This window comes from Mercenaria mercenaria, chromosome 5, assembly GCF_021730395.1.
Source record: "Mercenaria mercenaria strain notata chromosome 5, MADL_Memer_1, whole genome shotgun sequence".
NCBI lineage: Eukaryota > Metazoa > Mollusca > Bivalvia > Venerida > Veneridae > Mercenaria > Mercenaria mercenaria.
Window position 1 is genome coordinate 78,759,195 of NC_069365.1, and position 20,036 is coordinate 78,779,230.

Here is a 20,036-nt window from a genome sequence, read left to right on the forward strand (position 1 = left end):
GCGCGGACGCGCAGGCTGATCTGGATCTATGCTGGTCGCAAACGCACTATGTTGGTTTTCTCATGGCGCGGCTCATTTCAGGTTTGGATAGTGCAAGATACAAAAGATGCCTCTAATTCCAGACGTTTCCTAAAATTTGTAACGTGCATGGTGTAAAGCATATTACACGGGACCTCGATTTTATGTCAAACCTTGATGACTATTAGCATGCTCATATGGCAGAGTCCAGCCTCTGGATCATGGCCTTTGCGTACATTTATAGGTTTATATAACACGATGAAGACTTTAAATGCACAGAAAATTAACAACAAATATATAGAGAGAGAGAATTTATTCGTAGAAGGGCTATATTAGTATTTATATGCAGAACAACAATATATCATATACAAGTAATGGGAGATGATTGAAATCATTAAAATAGCATCTCTTTTTTCAAAACATTTTGCTGTATAAATCACTAAACTTTTACTCTAAACTTTTTAATATTAAAAGTATTTAAGTATTCTTGGTACATAAAAACATGAAAATAATCTGTATGTTTGCCCTCGTCGAATATTCTATTTCGGCATTCAATTGTTGCAACCTGTTATTGTACAGACTTTGTTAACGTATTTATCTAAACATAATTTTACCGACAACACATTGAATACAACAACAACAACATACATGGTTAAAACTTAAAAAAGTGTAATGGGTGTTTGCTTTGACTTCGATTTCTTGTTAGTATACAATCTTGTAACATTATATTGTTCACATGTTTTATACATTAGGTATATTCATATCCATTAGCGAATTAATCGGAGTAATTGAAGTAGGTTACAAAGGACATGTCAGCTGTCAAATAATATCTTAATATTACTAACTGTATATTGTCTTCAATTCCTGACCCAGCAAGGTAACTTGCGTTGCAGTGAATGAACCAAATGTAGTAAACGTATTTTCTAAATTATATAGGACTTACAGTCTCTGAAATTCTTTTTTCTTTTTTGTAATTTCATTTTTAATTGCTTATCTATAGGGAGTGATAAGGGTATAAACTCGTGTGCGTTTTCAAGGGGTAGTAATAATACAGGTACTCTGAGACGGACTACCCTAATAGCAGAGGAATTCTCATTTCAGATATGTAGAATCTGCGTGAAAGATACATGTTTCAGCTAGCCATGTACAACTACAGAACGCACCATTTTAATAGATATATGCACGTCCCTTCCCTTAGGATACTTGCATCTTTAATAAAACCAGATTTCATATCAGTTTTTGTGACCCTCTAAAAAAACGGGATGAGGTTGTAAAATGAATAACGACTTTATTAAAAATTTGGATACTCAGGAATGCGCTGTCTATAATATAAAAGGTGCCGGCAAAATATCAAGTGCTGCGTAAGAAGAAATGTTACGCACGCCTTGTTTATACTTTAATCGTTACTTCCCCCTAAAATTTACAATTAATACGATAAAAAAAGCACAGCATATATATTTGATTAAAGCGCGTGTCTTGTATGAGACTTTAAGTATTGTAAATTAAAATGTGTATAGTTATTCCCTCTCATAGCTCTTTTAGATTAGTTTTATATCCTAATTTGTGCAAATTAATTCTTTGTATGTTTTTACACTTATCGGTTAGTATACCACGATTAAGACTTTAAATGCACAGAAAATTAACAATAATATATATGAGCCGTACCATGAGAAAACCAACATAGTGCGTTTGCGACCAGCATGGATCCAGACCACCCGCGCAGTCTGGTCAGGATCCATGCTGTTCGCTAACACATTCTCTAATTGCAACAGGCTTTGAAAGCGAACAGCATGGATCCAGACCAGACTGGTCGCAAACGCACTATGCTGGTTTTCTCGTGGCGCGGCTTATATAGCTAAATGGATTGTATTCCTATAATTCATATGCAGTATATATATATAATGATTTATTTCAATGTGCTATATATGCATAAGGCTAAATATAATATCTGTTCTGTTCTGTTTTGTTAGTCCGAAATTTGGAATATGACCTTTTCTAACGTGAAGCTGCCATTGTCTTTATTTACGATCGCTTCCATCGGATTCACAACAACAAGCCTTTATTTCCTGTAAAACAAAAAATAAAAAATAATTTCTAACATTATTTAATTACAATGAAAAATACAAACTAGTTTCGTCTATCGGCTCATCAGTGTACATATGAATGTAACTTGACGTGGTAAAATATATATTAAATCCAGCCATAATATTATTATAGTATAACATGATATCTCTCTAATTTTGTTACTTGCGGAATAGTCGATCATCATAAACCATCATGAGTAATTGGTTGATATTGATACATGCATGTTTGTTTACCTAGTATATATTTCTGCAAGTTCAAGCAAAAAAGACATAAATAAAAACGAGAAAAAAAAACATAATTGAAAGTCAACAGAAACAACGACAAGTTAACAAATGGTTTTATTCTGAAAATTCTCCAATTTCATATGTTTAAGTTACCTGGCAATAAGCGAAACAAGATTTAGCTTCATTTCATAACGTAGATCTATGAAGTACAAATTCTCTACCTCTCCAATGTCTTAAATTTCAATAACTTACCTCAAGACCATCTAGTACTTCCTTGATCATATCTTGGTTGTCTTTGACCTCATTGAATACCTAAAATATAAAAATAAAATGTGGAAAGTCAGTAGCTATTCATAGTTGTGAGTTTAACTCCATTTTTGTCTTGATAAAAAGGTGACCAGTGTTGGATTACAATCATTTACTCGAGCTCTTAAAAGCTAACAGATACTTAAGGTATTAGGCCCCTAATAGTAATGTTTAAGAAATGGCATTTGCTTGGTATATTCTTACAGTTGACCGTGCTTTACATTGTGTTGCAAATTTTTAAACACTTTTACCGTGCCGTTTTTTATAAATTTTGTGTAATTTATGGTATATCCTCAAGCTCAAGTGGGGACAGATTTCAAAGTGATGGCCTTTATCTAAAACGTTTACAGAGAATTCATTATACCATTATTTTTTATGAAAGAAACATCAAACTATTGGTAAACAATTATAAAACTTAAAATAAAACTGTCAATATCATTTTTATGGTGCCTCAAGTAAACGGGTTTAATGTGACAGAATTCTAACTCCAACATTGAAAAATTAAGGTCGAATGCTGTGGGTCTGTTTTGAATTTTGCTCGCTTCATTCAAAAATAACCTTGGGGCAGAAGTAAAACCTACCTACATTTCTTCAACAGTATGTAATCTAAAGATTGAAGGCAAAATAAAGAACTTTTACCGTATGTAACTCAATATTTTTAAAGATGTCTAACTCTACCCCTTTTGTTTCAGAGGTAAATTCACTTTGAACAGCAAGAAATCGCTTATCAAATGACTTTTTTCCCATTTTTATGCAATAAATCAATAACAAGTCTTGCAAGAAGTGAAAACTTACTAGAAAAAATGTAAAATAAGGAAAAATAAATTTTGGTCCCAGTGGGGTTTGAACCTACGCCCCCTGAAAATTGCAGTCAAAGTAGGTTTATGGTAGGAATTGAATACTCTTCAAAACGAAGGTACTCTGTTATGGGTCTAATACCTTAACTAGGCTTATTTTACCTGATAAACCTTTTTAATTTTAGTGCCAAGGAAAAGAGCTACCAGTGCCATTTTTCGCGTCTCTGGTATTACGCAGCCAGGGATCGAACTTCCGGCCTCCCGCACATAGCGGACACACTACCAGTCAGCTATTGGGACTCAAAAGTATGGCTAGAAGTTAATATATTTGTTCAGTGACTACAGAAAAGGTTTATTTTAAACATCTGCATCCTAAAAAGAAATATCTCTGTTCTTTGACTTGTAGCTTTTTTCTAGAGAGATCTTTTTGTAATAGAGATAGCAGTGTACGATAATAAAATATCAGTCAGTTTTAACTTACACATATACAAAATATATTTCTTAGCGCAAGTGTCCGCAAGATATCTATTAAACTTCAGTAGATATCTTGTTGCGCGAAAGTGCTAGCTCTTTCCAAAAAGTGTCATCTACTTAACACTGTTATAGACTGATAGAGCTATCATTTAAATGAAATTACATATCACTTTGCTTTAAAATGCTAGTCTTTAATGCTTAAGAGATAGCTTTTTAAATAATGCTAGCAATTTTTAATAGTTGTATAGTTCGATAGTGTTTAATACTTCAATGTTAATTTTTCTGCCCTCTATTTCGAAAAATACTTCTAGCAGCTATCTCTTTCAAATAAAGTGCTATCACTTTTGCCTACAGAGCAAGCTTTCAAATACTGATAGCTCTTACGTTAGCTGCTATCCCTTTCAATTAGAGACAGTTATCTTTAAGTGTTAGGTTTTCAAACATAAAGAGATAATCACTTTTACGTAAACCGGTTTATGTACGTGTGTCTTCTGAGTTCCGCAGTGTTGCAACAATAGTTTAGTTATGTAACGGGTGGCTGTTAAGATAACTAGTGTTCCTGACTTGAGACAGACAGACAAACTAGAAAGACAATACTAAGCCGTTCTCCGCTTCACCACATGCATCAGAGGTGGACGAAATGACTTCTGACGCGATGTGTTTTATCAAATCGTAATGGAGATGATATGCCTCGCCCGGACTCGTAGATCTGCGCTCTTCCTATTGAGCTAAGTGGATGGGCTCAAGTATACTAACTATCCCTTAAATACATAATGTATACATAATAATAATATACATTTGGCACTGAAAAGATATCTCTTTATCTTAAACTGATAGCTTTAGAAGTTGAATTTTAAATATAGTCACTGAAGAAATAAAACAGCATACCATGTCAGTCTTGGTCATATGATCAGAACTCCCGATACAAGCTATATTTCCACATGTAGTTTTATTTGGGGTTTTTTAAAGACTTTTCTAACAAGCTTGCCAAACGGAAGTATATGTAAAGACACTTAGCAATAAATTTTCTTGAAAACACTGACAGAAATATATAAAAAAGAAGCCTTTATATTGATAAAGATATGCAAAAATTCCTTCTTAATAGATATATCTTAATTTTTCAACTTTGTTTTTTCCCGGAAAATATTGATAGGTTTGGGGACTTGTCTCCGAACTTTGAAATATTATAATCTCTAACATCTACGACAAAAAAAGTCAAAGTTGAAAGTTCAAGACTTTTCGGTATCTAAAATGGTTTTAATTTAAAATCCATCATAGCCTATAATATATTATATCAAAATCGTTTTTGACAATAAACTCAGCTATAATCAAGATATTAAGACTTCGGTATCGTATGGATAGTAATGTTTCAAAATCTAAGGAGAAATCAAAGAGAAAAGGTGAATGGAATAATAAACAAATATTCTACGCCTTTTCATCAACAGTATTTCAGTTATGTAACAGCGGACAGTTAACCTGACCCCCAGTGTTCTCGGATTTTATAACAGTAAAAATCTGTTCTCAGCAAGCAACTGCCAACTTCCCCACATTAATCAGAGGTAGAGGATGAATGATTTCAGGCACAATGTATTTATCAAATCGTCACGGAAAACTTATGCCCCACCCTAGGATAGAACTCATGACACCGCGATCCGTAGATTTGTGCTCTCCCTACTGGCATAAGGAGGCGGGCTGCACAAGCCCTGGAAGGACATTATTAATTATAACTTTACACTTTTTCTATTTTCCGTTATTTTCTTCTGACAAAAGCCTGTAAGTTTTCGAGTTTTCTAGACGAGCAAACCCAGAAAATTATATAAAAAAATCCATGCAACCCTTCATAAATAAAAGTTCACTAGTTAAAGCTATTTTTTTCTGGCTAATAGTGATTATAGTCAGAATGACTTAATTAAATAAAATTTGAAATTTTAAGTCAATTCTTTACCTTTTTTCGTTAAAAATGGGATGACCGTGACGTCGTTAAGGTGGAATGCGCCTAATTTGAAGTTATTGGGTTGCGTTTTGATATTTTGTTTAATATAAAATTCAGGATATTCCTCATATAATGCTTACTTTACTTCTGTAACTTTTTTCTCTGCAAACCTTCAAAAACGACCATTGACGTCCATTTTTTGATGAACCGCGATTTCACGTCCATCAGACGGTTTCCGTAATTAGTTCTGTTCATTCTACAAGAATCGATTTGCTTTTACTCATCATATTTTCATATATTCATATTCATATTTTCATTTAAAAATGTCTAAAATGGTGTATAATTTGTGGAGATCATTTTAACGTTAAAGTCGATATTTCCGTTAAAGTGACGTCAGAGCGACAGATATGACGTTGAGTTTTGAATAAAAAATTTGCATTAATCTTGTCTCATGTAAAACCGAAACGATAGAATTTGAGAAAAAACTAACATAATGATGAAAACTTTATTTTCTGTTGATTGAAGGAATAAAATTATGGGGTCGCCGAATTCATTTTCGCGTAAAATTACACTACGCTACCCCTACCCCCCAAATCACAACATAGCTTAGTTTACGTGTTTTTCTGATATATCTCTTTTCAAATCTTAGTATTTTACATCTCATTCATCAAAGGCTCACTACAGACGTGAAACTAATCGAGGTACGTGAGAAAGAGGGTTTTCTTTTTAAAAGAGGCTTTATAACTGTAAAACTGGCGGCTTCAGTGCGAAATGGTTTCAGTGCAGAATGTTTTACATACGCCGACCACTTTGCGTAAAATACAGATCATGATATGTTTGAAAATCGCTTTAAATATATTTTCTATAATTATAATAATGATTATTTTTTCATCTTTTTCTTATTCAAAATGCCAATAAACAGGTTTTCCGTTGTAATACACTGCTAAATGGAAGAATTTATGCATATGCAATTGTATATATAGTTCGGAGTGTTCACATTTGAAACATTATTATTGTAAATTATCATAGTTCAATATTAATAAAGTTCAAATAGTTTAAAGTTTGTGATTTCAGACGTATGACGATTGATTTAGCCGCCCCGCCACGGGAGTAAAGGTTGTTTGAATCTTGTTTTTCTTGTTATTATCCATAACCCTCCCTAAGCACGCAAGAACGTACATCCTAAGGTCATACATTTTTACTGTTTCGTTTCTTACTTCTCCAGCCTAGTAACATCTGACCATAAGATTAGTTGTATTGGGCTTGCCCGGTTAATTACATGCTCCACGCAAAGGTTCATATATATTGACGGCGGAATTCGGTTTTAAAGGTCAGAGTTAATTTTTCATTCTTTTGAAATTTTGTACCACAGACGCTGTTTGAAATAAATCATCTTAACTTCTATAATTTCCGTAATTATGATATAAGAGATACTATCCCAAAGTTACATATACGCGTTAGCGTATCCTTATAAACTTCCGATACGTGTACTGCTAAATTGTTTGAAAATTGTTACATTCTGAATTTTGACACCTCAGAAGTTTATCAAAGTAAAAAGTGTAACCTTAACATATACACGTACTCGTACAAATCCTAATATCTCGTAAATACAAAAGCAGGGGTTGCAAGTTTGAGCCGCCGGTCCTCCGTCAAAGTTACGATCCTTGAGTCGCACATATAGATAATGGCAACAGTTTTAGCAGAATGTTTACTCGTATTTGTGATGTTTGATATGTTTCTAATGTTAGGAAAATATTATATGTGGAATATATTTCTATTACGTGCCTCATAGATAACCTTTCTTTACACACATATCTGGAGTTTGCAAAGGATAGTGTTTCTATCTAGCCACGTTGTTAAATAAATTAACCTTTTCAGAGAAAAAGCCTCCGTATAATAAATATACTTTTTCCCCGCGGTTATTTACAGAGGATGCACTTTATTCGAAATCGGGGTGTCCGACTACTTGGAAACGTACAATTTTTTAAAGTTGTAAATTATATTTTTTTACTCAATGCATAAAATTTAAGTTCTTTATGTAACCATTTTTGCGCACAGATAATACGTCACGGAAATAGCGGCCTGTGGTGGAATTCTGTACAGGCAATTGTTAAAATTAAAAGGTTGAGACAATTTCAAATAAAGTATTTTAATTATATTCTGTAGTTTTCTTATTCATTTTTGTAAATGTGCATCGATACATGACTGTTCATGTATTATCATTAACTTGCGAGATCAATCATTTCAATCTTAATGTTGAATGAAATCATTGCACAGTTGTAAAGGACTCATTTGATTAAATCATATAAATTCTACTTAAAAAATTAAAAATGAGTGTGCCTTTGTCAAAAGACATAAGAAAATCCATTGAATTACGCAGCTTTTTATTTGAGATAGGGGAAGAGTTATGTAATTCATGGCAGCGGTATCGATTTTGTCGCATGTTCTTAAATTGAATATAATCTAAACATTAAAATCTGAGTTCTACACTGAAATGATTTTGCCGAAGGAAGCAGAGTTTTAAAGGGTGTTTTGATTTAATTGTACTAAGAATAATAAAGTAGCAGATTTATCGAAAAAAAGAGGAGATACTGGAAACAATACTCAGTTGCGCTATCTTGTGATTTGGGGGTAGGGGTAGCGTAATGTAGTTTTACGCGAAAATGAATTCAGTGACCCCATAATTTTATTTCTTCAATCGAAAGAAAATAAAGTTTTCATCATCATGTTAGTTTTTTTCTCAAATTCTATCGTTTGAGTTTTACATGAGACAAGATTAAAGTAAACTCTTTATTCAAAACTCAACGTCATATTTGTCGCTCTGGCGTCACTTTAACGGAAACATCGACTTTAACGTTAAAATGATTTCCACAAATTCATCACCATTTTAAAGACATTTTTAAATGAAAATATGATGAGTAACAAGCAAATCGATTCTTGTAGAATGAACAGAACGATTAACGAAAACCGTCTGATGGACGTGAAGTCGCGCTTCATTAAAAATGGACGTCAATGGTCGTTTTTGAAGGTTTGCGGAGAAAAAAGTTACAGAAATATCAAAAAAAAAAAGGTAAAATACGCATTATATGAGGAATATGCTGAATTTTATTTTAAAGAAAATGTCGAAACGGAACCCATTAACTTCAAATTAGGCTTAAATTGCTTACCGTCTAACACATAATTATTTAAAAGGAACCAAAATTTTAACCAAAATGCGCCATGAATAGTTCTTAACGTTTTGACAAAATACTGCAATAAAATGTTTAAATATCATGCTTAATCAATAATGAAATATTCAATAAAATTAATGTAAGTGTTTGAACTTACGTCACCTATAGTATAGTAGTCATACGCTATACAGCCAATAAAAAGTCCACAGATGCACAGAAAAGCGAAAATGTATACAATCTTCATCTCGCCACGCAGAATGTAGTGGTTGTAGTAATCTTGTCTGAAGTTTCTTCGAATTATATAATAAGCGCAAAACACTTAAGGCAATATTTCAAGTAAACAAATTTATGTTATCAACGATGCAACTGTTTTGTAAAACCCTTGATGACCCTAGATCGCTAACATGAGTTACACCGTGTGATTGAACACTTGTAGATGTTTACGCAAGGAAAATTTCTTTAAAGTTTTTGTGAATTAGTGTTTAATAGTGAAAACTAGTGTTTTCTGACAAAAATACTGTAAAGTTTGCACACACACGCGCGCGCGCGCACACACACTCTCTCTCTCCCTTTGTGTGTGTGGGGGGGGAGGGGGGAGGGGTTTGGGGCTGTGGGGGAGTAGGTGAATAATGACATAGGATATTAAGAGACAATATTAAACAAGAAGCTTCTAACACATACACATAGGGAAAGTGACCACTCGCCCTAGTGGCAATGATTTTGACGAAAAGGGATAATTTGTATAATCTTCGTAAAGGACCACCCAAGAAACATTTGTGTAAAAAAATTAAAATTAGTCCAGCAGTTTCTAACAGCTTCCACTATATACATATTGGAAAAGTGACTACGCCCCTTTGAGGCCATGTCTTTAGAAGAATTGGATAAATTTGAGCATTTTGGTAGAGGGTCTTGCAAGGACCATTTTTGTGTGAAATTATTTTAAAATCAGGCCAGCAGTTTCATATAAGATGATTTATTTGTTGTTTTTACTTTTTAATTTGCAGGTAAGCTTATTTACAGTCGCTACTGTAAGCCATATGACGTAGTGCAAGATAAAGATGTCGATCTGATTCCAGAAATTCCCTTGCTTCTTAAGCATGCCGTGGTTCTTGTCCCATTGTTAATAATTCTTAGCTGGAGGAGCTCACGTCTCCTGGTTTGTTTCCACCGACCACTGCGTCCGCTCTCATAATAATAAGATTGTTTAAAGTTTCCACCATATGTACATGCAGGGAAAAGTGGCCACGTCCCTTGGCGACCATACCTTTTGACGAATTAAAATAATTTGAACAATCTTGATAGAGGATCACAAAAAGACATTTTGTGTTAAATCATTTCAAAATAGAACTAGTGGTTTATGATAAGACCTCGTTTGAAGATTTTTTTTCTAGCTTCTTTTTTGGCACATATGTGCAATCAAGCGGAACCATTTGTATAATTTTGGTAGAACTTTCATGAAACATCCAAGCCAAGTTTCAATTTCTACCTCGTGTTTTCAGAGTAAATGTCGTTCGACGGATGGACGGACGAATGACGTCCGGACGAAGGCCGGTGACTGATTACACCATGAGCACTTTGTTCTCAGGTATGTTAACAACTGCATGTTGTCCATTAGACACTGTCGCCCCCGCTTCCTATCACTGTGCATGGTTTCATGACTCTAGGTGATACATGTTTTAAGATATATATATGCAACACAACTTTCAAACATGTGTATTTTTCACTATGTCAAGGACCATACCTCTAGTTTGGTTGATTAAAACTCCAAATAGAACACCAGGTGCGCTTTTACATGCTGTATAACAATCCTGTAATGTTTTATCACTTTAGGTCAAGTACGTATTAAGATACCTGGTAAAACCTTGTATGCACTTAATACATATTTTTGACAAAATCAATGGCCATTACTTTGGTCTTGCAGAGTTAAATAAAAAAAAGGATCAAATATCCACATGCTAAATAATATTCCTACATGGTTTCATGACTCTGGGTGACATATGTTTAAGAACTTTTAACCTTTATGTGTATTTTTCACTAAGTCAAGGACCCTAACTCTGTTCTTGCTAAGTGAAATCCAATGCAAAACCAGTCCATATAATGGGCAACTTTTGAAGACTTTTAATAATTTCAGCGGAAGGATAGTACATGATACAGATGCTCAAATTCCAGAAGCTTTCGTATCAGATATAAAGCGCTGATATATGGGACTTTTATCCTAATGTTAGTCAGTTTAGTCAGAGGATCTGGAGCTCAAACTCACGATCCATTTTTCCATTTTTTAACAAAACTGAATTTAAATGCCTTAGCGTTCTACTTACATGATACAGTTGTGTACGCATGATGTTGCAAGTCTTGTAGGCTTTTTATGTTGTACATCCTTAAAACCTTGCATCTCTGTAAGACCTTAACTGATGGTATATTTCTGGCAGGACCTTGTGTATCTCATGTACGTATTGGCAGGACCTTGTGTATCTCATGTACGTATTGGCAGGTCCTTGTGTATCTCATGTACGTACTGGCAGAACCTTGTGTATCTCATGTACGTACTGGCAGGACCTTGTGTATCTCATGTACGTACTGGCAGGACTTTAATTTCCCTTGAGGTATTTAAGGCAGCCATTCAAATCTAAAATCCAACATGGCCTTATTGTTTTCCACTACTAATTAAACCATATTACTTTCATGCCATTAGAAACTATAGATAAATAAAATCATTAAATATGGAAAGGAAAGTTTCTTAATAATTTCTTCTTTTCAAATCGTTTTCTCGTAAAAATGTAGGAAAATATAAAGAAGATTCACTTTTTTATGGAGGGAATAAGGACTCAATGTCCATTTGTTGCTTGCTTTGTTGGCTTTTATGACAGAGCACTTAGGTTAATATAAATAACATCTCTATGGTTTCTCACTTGCAAACCCTTGTCAGCATCAAGTAAAGGACAAACTCTCAGCATTCATCAAAAGTAAGAAACAACTTTCAACATTCCCCAAAAATAAGGGACAGACTATACATTCAACAAAAGTAAGGAACCGGTTTTCAACACTCCACAAAAGTAAGCGACAGGCTCTCAACATTTAACAAAAGCGAGGGACAAACTCTCAGCATTGCAAAAAAGTAATGGACAAATTCTCAACATTCAACAAAAGTAAGGGACAAAAGTTAAACATTCCCCACAAATAAGGGACAGAGTCTGACTCTAAACAAAAGTAAGGAACAAGCTTTCAACACCCCACAAAAGTAAGGGACAGAATCTAAACATTAAACACAAGTAAGGGACAAACTTTCAGCATTAAACAAAATAAGGGACAACCTCTCAACATTCAATAAAAGTAAGGGAAAGATTCTTAACATTCAACAAATGTAAGGTACAAACTATAAACATTTCACAAAAGTAAGGTACAAACTTTCAACATTCAACACAAGAAATGGACAAACTCTCAACATTCCATAAAAGTAAGGGACAAGCTTTCAACATTTCCCAAAATTCAAGGACAAACTCTTAACATTCCACAAAAGTAAGGTACAAACTTTCAATATTCCCCACAAGTAAAGTATAAATTCTCAACATTCCTTAAAAATAATGAACAAGTTCTCAATATTCAACAAAAGTAGGGGATAAACTCTAAATACACAATAAAAGTAAGGGACAAATTTTCAACATCCCACAAATGTAAGGGACAAGGTTTCACATTCCACACTAGTAAGGGACAAACTCTCAACATTCAACACAATTAAGTGACAAATTCTAAACATTCAACAAAAGTAAGGCTCAAGCTTTCAATGTTGAACAAAAGTAAGGGACAAGCTTTCACATTTCATACTAATAAGAAAAAAAGACTCTCAACATTCAACATAAGTAAGGGAAAAACTTTCAAATTCCACAAAAGTAAGGGATGGACAAACTTTCTACATTCCACAAAAGTAAGGGACAAGCTTTCACATTCCACACTAGTAAGGGACAGCCTCTCAACATTCAACAAAAGTAAAGGACAAACTTTCAACATTCCACAAAGGTTTGGGACAAACTTTCTACATTCCACAAAAGTATGGATTCAACAAAAATAAGTGACAGACTCCTAACCTAGCACAAAAGTAAGGATCAAACTCCCAACATTCAACAAAAGTAAGGGACAAACTTTCAACATAAAACAAATTTAAGGTATAAACTTTCAACATTCCACAAAAGTAAGGGACAGACTCTAAACACTCAACAAAATTAAGAAACAGGCTTTCAACATTCGACAAAATTAAAGGACAAACTTTCATAATTCCACAAAAGTAAGGAACAAGCTTTAAACATTCAATAAAAGTAAGGATCAAGCTTTCACATCGCACCCTAGTAAAGGACAAATCTCAACATTCAACTAAGGTAAAGCACAAGCTTTCAACATTATACAAAAGTAAGGGACAAGCTTTCAGCATTCCAAAAAACTAAGGAACAAGCTTTCAATATTCCACAAAAGTAAGGGAGAGACTCTAAACATTCTCTACAAGTAATGAACAAGCGTTCAACAATCCCCTCAAGTTTTCTTAAAAGGCATTTAGATGTTTTTTATCTTTTATCGATATCGATATTTTGAGAGAAAAAAACGTCTTTGAAGTCTGCTGGAACCTTTTGTTGATCCTTGTTTGATATATCATGACATAAAATATGGTAATTAGCGGAGAGGATGTGTAACAGCACATAAATCATAGCTTTTTGGTTGAATAAACTTCTAGTGTTTTCCATCTTTTTAAAACTTTTTCCTGAAATGAAATTTAAGGCATTTATTACAAATTGCCTCTACATACAGAATTTAATACAGTTTTATACATTTTAGGAAGTACGGACCACAACAAGAGCTCTCAGAGGTAACAGTAAACTCTATTATTTGGATTCTGGATAGTGAAAATCACATTGTATCCAAGGGAAAATAATCTTACCTTTCTGGGATTAATACATGTGCAAACATGTATTACTGCTTTAAAAAAAAAGATATTTCATGTTTGAACCATTTCATCTAACAAGATAAATTCAGGATTGGAAATCCTGTCAAAATCGGTTTAGTTCTGAAAGCATAACTACGAGAAATTACTAGAGCAGTATCATATTTTTATGCCACATCCCGAGAAATACAAATTAGCTACTGACATGGGTTATAGTGCATGGGTGTTGTAAACAGAATATCGCACAAGTATGTAAGTATTACACATCTAATAGAAAACACATTCTTAATGAATCATATGCAGTTTTCTGCACGATTACGTGTCATAATTTATGCTGATTTCATCAATAGGTATTATGGTTCCGTTGTTTATGTTACACGGCCTCAACATAAAAACTCTAGTAACTTTTGTTTTAGAGCATATTTTGCAATTTATGTTTGTGATGGCAAAATATTTGATTTTCTTCAGATCTAGCTCATATCAGTAAGCTAGGACACGGAATTTAAGATTGATTTCATTATAGTGATATTTTGTAAAGCGAAGCTAACACATAAATGTTGGTTTGATTTTTTGCAAGTAGATCTAGTCTAGCAGCATAGACTTGAAAGTTTTTGCAAACTGCCATTTCGAAGGAGATCATTGTAGACCTGCCAGGGTCTTTTGAAAATTGATATTTAGTAGGAGAGTATTTTCGACTAAAAAAAGGTCTTTTATGAAAAAGGCTTTTTACAGAAGGTTGTTGCCTTATCAGGGTCTTGTATCAGCGATTTTATAAGTAATTTTAAGCGTCCAAATCTCTTTTATGAAATGGCATTTTGTAGGAAAATATTCTAGACTAACAGAGGTCTAATGTAAACAAATCGCACAAAATAGGAGAGTATTTTAATATTTAGAAGGGTCATAATTATTAGGTCCATGCCTTTTGGCAAATGCTGTGTACATTAATTACTCTGTCTGCCTGTTTGTCAGTGTCCAGACACCATGACTAGGGAATACCGTAGGAATTTTGTTAAATACTTGACACAATGGCAGAGGATGTTAACAGAAATTGAAGTCTACAATAGTATTCCGACATGGTTTAAATATCCTATGTGATATTTTTAAGTTACACCCAACAAAAAGTTTTAAGCACTTAGTGTATTTTTCACTAAGTCAAATAATGGTCATAACTCCGGTCTTGCAGAGTGAAATTTTTGAGATACAAATTATGACACAAAAGTTTAGGCCCTTTAAATGCATATTTCACTAAGTCAAGGGTTATAACTCTGGTCTGGCTATTAAAACATCAGGTGCACAACTTCAAATGCTCATTATCAATCCTGTGAGATTTGATGCCTCTGTGTCATAATTTTTTGAGATATGCACGTCATAAAGTCAGATGAAAGGACGGACAAGGGCAACACAAAGAGCCCCGCACCAAATATTTTGTTCGTTGGGGGAAGCACAAAAATCTAAAGGGGACTTTGTCCACCTTGGCTAAATTGTGCAGAGAAAGAGAATTTTGTCATGGTCGCTTCCACGGGATGAATTATTCCTATGACTTCGAATATACAATGTAGGTATCTTTACTTAATATGATTATTTTGTGTAAATTTGGTATATTTGTTATAAAACATACCATATTTATGTATTATGAACAAATATATGCACTGTCAAAATAGCCAGACTATATTTAAGATTGACTAAAAAGTAAGTACGAAATCAAAAAGACTTTTGCAAGTAGATGTATTATTTCATTAATTTAACCTAAAGCTTTTACAGCTTTTTGTTCTAAACAGTAGCATCTATAAATAACTGCTTTTGCAAGCTAATGTATTATTTCATTAATTGATCCCAAAAAATCTTTTATGGACTTGTTTGTTCTAAACAACAGCGTAGATAACCACGGCATATTTGAATAATGGGCTTGGGTCAATCCTATTCTGAAACGTGATGGCTACAGGCAAGACAAAATGGTAAATTTATGTGAAAAGTGTGAGATTTCTGCTAAAGATACACATTTTCCATGAAATGATATAGCCTTGCAGGGCAGATGACGTAAATCATTAAACAGACTCTGCATTAAGAAATTTCGAACTTGATAGTTTTAAACAATATTTATTGAAATAATTGCAATTGTTACAATATTACAAATATCAACATAGAGTATCGAATAGGAAGCTATAACCTTTTTTAGAAACTCTCTCAAATTTGATTAGTAACTACAACTCGAGCTTAAAACATGAAGGACATGGTGGCTCACCTGTCCCCGACTTCTTGATCTGGATTATAGGTATGACACACTGAATAATGAATGATAACAACTTAGTTTTATATAAAAACATAAAACAGGTCAAGTACCCCCATTTGAACAAACATAAGAGAGGAACTTACAAGTATGCTATGCTTCTAGTTTAATGAAGATCCGACAAGCTGTTCAATGGGAAAAAATTTAAAGATATAATTATCTATTTTTTAGCCATAGCCTTAAATGGAACAAGTGCCTCCATCTGATGAAATTCAACAGAAAACCTTATAAGAATGCAGCAGACCGGATTTTGATGAAGATCCATGAAGATCTCATGAGAAAAAGTTGTTTAAAGTTATTTTCATTCTTTTAGCCCTAGTGGCACAAAAAGGGGCCAAGTTCTGGCATTCGAAGCAAGAGCTGTCTAATGACAGCGCTCTCAACTATTTTAAGCCCTTCCATCTAATACTAGTTTGCAAACAAAAGCTTTAGCCAAATTTTCTAAATTGAAAAAGCTAGCTAAAATATAAGTCAGAGTTATAAAACTTGCCATGTGAAGACATCCAGTGATGCCAAAGATGTGGAGTGGAAATAGGGATTATATATATAATTATATCATCACATGTTTTTCTTACTACCGCCATGTTTTAACAGTCATATAGTACATGCATCTTCTTTTATTACAAAATGGAAAACAAATATAAAACATGGTTGAGGTAAATGTGGATTTTACAATGTTTTGTTTACAATGTACAAAACATTTAACTGTGAAAACTGCTTTGCAATCACATTTTTATATGTTTACGTGAAATATATTTGTTTAGAACTGTTGATATCTAAAGTTAAAATATTTTAGTGAAAGGCACACCTAACATATCAAAAAATCTATTTCTGCCCCAAACTGCCTTACATTCACATTTTTGTATGTTTATGTGAAATGCATTTGATGAGAACTGTTGATATTATCTAAAGTTAAAACATTTTAGTGAAACACACCTAACATATCAAAAAATCTATTTCTGCCCCAAACAGTTTGCTAATTAAGAAGCTTCTATTGTGCGTTCAAGATCCGAATAATCCAACTAAGAAAACAAATACATGTACATATACATATAAATAAATCTGAGCACAATGATATAGCGTAACAGAGCATAATTGAGCCGCACTATGAGAAAACCTACATAGTGCATTTGCGACCAGCATGGATCCAGACCAGCCTGCAGGATCCAAGCTGTTCGCTAACATTTTCTCTTATTGCAATAGGCTTTGAAAGCGAACAGCATGGATTCTGACCAGACTGCGCGGATGCGCAGGCTGGTCTGGATCCATGCTGGTCACAAATGCACTATGTTGGTTTTCTCATGGCGCGGCTCAATTAATCTTCAAGTATCTGGCCGACTGTGTCTAAACTGGATAATCATCTATTGTATACAATTTTCCAGTTGAATTATGAATTCTTCAGAAAAAATTAAATAATATATCATTCTCAATGTATTGTATTATTATATTACTTATAAACATTGTAATATGTTTATGCTTAAGAAAATTTATATTCATATATTATTAAAATATGCAGCAAAATTTTATATGCTAATAAAAAGATAAGCCTTTCTCACCTTATTACTGGTCATTATTGGGTTTATGACATCTTCTACTATTATATAGCCTTTGCGCAGTATTGTTAATTAACTTAAGTGTTGATAAAACTGATTTTGAGTAATTTATATAATCCAACGGTTTTCAATATAAAAGATTAAAAAAAAAACATATAAATATAACTTTAAAGGTGGTCAATCACATTTAAACAACATTTAATGACAATTTTTACTTTTTGTATATTCTGGTAGAGAATTATTTAAGGAACAAAAAGACCGATTACATAGAGTTAGATTCCTATTTGAAATGTATATATTATTATTTTTATAAAATTTTGTAATTACTCCCCTTTAATATGAAAGTATATAAAAAGCTGGGTATTTCTTTTTATTTTGATACAATGTCTAGTTTTACATTTGCATTTGATAGACATATCAACTATTGAACAATCTGAACCAAAATGCAAGTTTTAAAGCTGTGTGTAGCTTCTGAATTCATTTATTTCCAATCTATCTTGGTTGCGCAACCAAGATAGGCAAAGGGAGGTAATAATAATTTTTCAAACTTGCGTTTCTAATGAATTCCATCTAAATACATAATTTTTAATGCAAATATTTTACAAATATATTACAATATGTCTAATATTTATACATTTCCTTAGGCAAAGTATGTTTATCAAATTTATACTTATGATTAAATAACTCTATCTTGGTTGGGCAACCAGGATAGGAAAATGAAATTTTAAGAATACCTCCAGTGAAAATCTAATTTGTATTAAGTGTTAAGTGAACATAAATGAGTGTAAATGATCAGATGCTAAAGTTTCGAACAAATCCGTTACATGGCCAAAATCTGATTATCCACCTTTAAACCAGAATTGTGTCCATTGGGCAACAGTAAACAACAGCATTAGCTGTATTTTGCTTTCAGCAAAACAGGCAAGTGACAAAATATGCAGAATGAAATAACTTTATCTTTACAATCATTCAGTCTGTTTAAAATTGATTCTCATGTATAAATGTACACTTCATCAGAATTTACTGATACTGGGTAATTTTTAACAAAATATAATAATTAAGGACTGTTACAAGACTCATCACACAGTATTACACTTACTGAATGACTGCCGGTCTACAGTCAAGACTATTGCAGAGATCTGAAAGACCAAGGATCAGTAGGTTTGATTATTCACCGGCAAGTCATTTGAAAAAGTCTTTTATTACATGACATCAGAAATTGATTTCAGTCAGTTAATTTTTCAAGTTTTGACTTTTGCCCAATATACGGCGTTGACCTTTAGACAGGTCGTATGGCACAAACTATTGACTAGCGATATAATATATCCTGACATAGGTAAAACAGTAGTTAATAAATTATCATGCTTGTATAATTATGTTCTATATAAATCAACAATCTTCTGAGAGCTGTCACACATAGGCCAATTCTAAATAAAAACTACTAACTTATGTTCATAAATGACATTCAAACCACAAAAAAAAACACAAAGAAGTAGGAATCATATACCTTCTGAATGAGATATTTTGTCTGACATTTCAACACTCTTGAACATCTAAACTGGCAGCTAAAATATGGGTATGAACACATGTGTAATACGATTTGTTTAACGTTTGTAAGTGCGAAAAAATCTACTTGAAAATGCTACAAAAATATCAAGTATAGATCCACAGTGAAAGGAAAACAGCAAACATAAAAATGCCAAATCAATTTTGAAAAGAGTGTTTCTTTTTTTCCACCATTACCCGAGACAAACAGTACTGCTTGATTACATGTTAAGTACTTCTATACCTTGGATTTCCAAACAATATATGCATGTTCACATGATTAAATTGAAATTAGACAATGTAGTGGTAGTAATCCAATATATGAATTTAACTCTTAAGATGGGTGGCTTGCAAGTTTCAGTCTGAAAACTGCTTGAATAATACTTTCTTTGTTTGGGTACAACTTTGAACAAGAGGGCTATCATAAGCTTAGCTCTAGCACACTCACCGCCTTAATATCCCTGTCCACAAAAAGGTAACACATTCGGTAGAGAGTCATCCAAGAAACATTTCTTCCAAATTACTTTGACAGCTGACTTGCAAATTTTGAAGAAAAAACATTCTATGTGGTTCTAAGTCTTATGAGAAAAACTAGCCTTGCCCCATGAGGGGCAATGGTTTCATAAGTGTTACATCTAAGGGTAACAATTGCTTGTTACCTAAACTGAAGGTAACAGAAAAACAAACCAGCAACTATTAACAATAACAAAATTTATT

The 20,036-nt window shown here is 33.2% G+C and overlaps 1 long non-coding RNA gene across 1 annotated transcript; it reads right to left on the minus strand.

Moving 5' to 3' along the window:
* Positions 1-316: 316 nt before the first annotated feature.
* Positions 317-9,307, minus strand: LOC128557170 (uncharacterized). The gene is made up of 3 exons (XR_008371082.1): positions 9,165-9,307; positions 2,580-2,639; positions 317-2,084 (listed from the first exon to the last, which is right to left on the minus strand). It is a non-coding gene; the product is annotated as an uncharacterized LOC128557170 (long non-coding RNA).
* Between the last annotated feature and the right edge of the window lie 10,729 nt (positions 9,308-20,036).